Source organism: Nannospalax galili, unplaced genomic scaffold, assembly GCF_000622305.1.
Source record: "Nannospalax galili isolate Female #2095 unplaced genomic scaffold, S.galili_v1.0 scaffold3733, whole genome shotgun sequence".
NCBI lineage: Eukaryota > Metazoa > Chordata > Mammalia > Rodentia > Spalacidae > Nannospalax > Nannospalax galili.
Window position 1 is genome coordinate 4,995 of NW_008333157.1, and position 2,336 is coordinate 7,330.

General features: G+C 31.5%; 1 protein-coding gene across 1 annotated transcript in view; it reads left to right on the plus strand.

The window, feature by feature from the left end:
* The window catches only part of LOC103729801 (olfactory receptor 14C36-like), a gene marked incomplete at its 5' end in the record, with an annotated part of 8,389 nt that overhangs the window by 4,331 nt on the left and 1,722 nt on the right, over window positions 1-2,336 (plus strand). The gene's annotated exons all lie outside the window — the stretch shown is intronic.

A 2,336-nucleotide genomic window follows, 5' to 3' on the forward strand; every position in this document is an offset into this window, starting at 1 on the left:
TTCTCATAAACCTTTAGCAACTATGAAAAGATTAGAGATATTAAAATGAAAAATTATTGCAAAGCAGCAAAGTGGCAGTTGTGGGTTTAGATTCAGGTGCTGAACACAGGATGTAATAATATCGGTCTCTATACTGTGTCAATTTATGCTATTTAATGGTTTTCTCAATAACTTCCATCTTTATTTTGATCCTAGGAAATCTATTTTTACCATATTTTTAGGTATTGAAGAGATGATTTCAATTATTTTATTTCCATATCTATCATATATGAGCATATAAGGGGGAAGGAGAAAGAAACAGTAGGCCGGAGAAAGAAAAGAGAGAAAATTATCTGATTGATCTAGAATACTGAAATTCACAGGATGCCATTCTGTCTGGGGTTCACACAGGTGTTCCAACACACCCATTAGATGATGGAGAATATGATATTCCTTACCCTCACTGCTTCATTATTTTTAATCGCCATTTACACACTTACAGTTGAAATGTACTTTATCATTCTTTCTTCATGTCCATTCAGTGTATTTTTAATTAGATACTTTTCACTAGTTCTTTGGAAGTCATCCCCTGTCTTTAATTACCACTGGGAATCACTGGCCAATAAAGACGGGGTTACCAGAGCTTTTGCTAATGACTCAGGAGGATGCCCACATTTTAGATAAGAGGGAACATGATCACTCAAATTTTAAAATATAGAAATGGTGTTTTGATCATTTAAGGCTTCATAAAATCATTTATAGATTGAAATATATGGATGAAACATTTGTAAGAACTTGATTTGGAAAAGTTATCAGCGAAAGCATTTTCCTCACGTTTGGATTATGTTATGCATGCTACAAAATTTCAGAGTGAGTATCTTGTGACCAGGGACTTTTTTGCCTTGATATTCCCCTCTCTTTTACAATACACTTCCCTGTAATTTCTTTCTTTGGTTTGAAATATTATTTTAAAAAGAAAAATGAATCCAAATAAAAAGTATTGATTATCAGAGCAAAACATATTTATATTTTATCAATACCTTCATTAAGGGAATGTGGGATGACAGTTGAATGCCCTTACTAAGAAAAAAGAGTCAAAAAAGAAACTTGCCATATTTTTATAGCAGTTTCGTTTCAAATGTTTCAGTAATACTGTGTAGTCATGGATGAATGTTCCACATATAAATGAAAATAGGAATTGTCTTTGTGTCTCCATCCCTGTGTCAGAAGAGTCCACCAAAATAAAAATGAAATTCAAAAATGTATAACTTTTAATTTTTAAATCAAAGAAATGACTGGATAGGACCTAACTTGTATGGCAGAGTACATGACATCTGGTACGGGGGATGTAGATGGAAGGCATGGATGGGAAAGGAGTCTAAATTCAATTTAGAACTGTTGTATGACATGTACAAAACTCAATAAAATATTTTTATAAAGGAAATGTATCAAATTATTTAAAAACATGATTTTCATTACTTATAGACCTTACTGATCACCTACAGTAATGGTTATTAACCTGTCATCATTATTTGTCAGAAATATGAAATCAAAGTTATCATAAATAAAATAATGTGTGGATATACATATGTGTATGTTTCATTATAGAAAATGTCAGTATATAATTTTCATCCCAGAAAACACCTTCTGACTTCTATGTTGATGCAGAACTTGACGTGATTCATCATAAGGGGGAATGTGTTTGTGGGGAGACTCTGCACATTGTATACTGCAAAATGTGATGTTGTACACAGTACCGTGAAGTGTCTTCAAGTCTTTTAACACTTTTTCAACAAAGAAGTCTAATAACATGTATCTGTGTTAGTATGCTACTTCTAAAAATATGGAAATATGAATATTCAGCTTAGGGAGAGATTTAGAAACTAAAGGTGTATTAGGTTTATGCATTTTCTATGGGGTACAAGATATCACTAATTATTACTTTAAATGCAGTTTTAATTTTGAAATTGTTATTGAATAATCAAAATTCAAGCAATGCTCATTGATTTTTAAAGGGATTCCTTAGAAATTTCACTAAAACCACAGCAGCACAATGAGGCTGTGCAAGCCCCTCCACTCCCACTTACTGATGCAGAGAGGAAAGCACTTAAATGGGGATGTTTAATATTTATGATGTTTAAGAATATTTAAGTTACTTATTTTACCTCCATTTTACAACCTTTGACAACCATAACATTTTGTCACATGTTCTTTCATACATGTTATATATTTTACAAGGAAATATTTTATACTTTGTCTTACCTTTCATCTCCTGAGGGTTTAGCAGATATGTAGTATGAGTTTTTTTATAATCAAAAATTTTGAAATTAAATATATCAAAGTTTTTCCAGTATCAA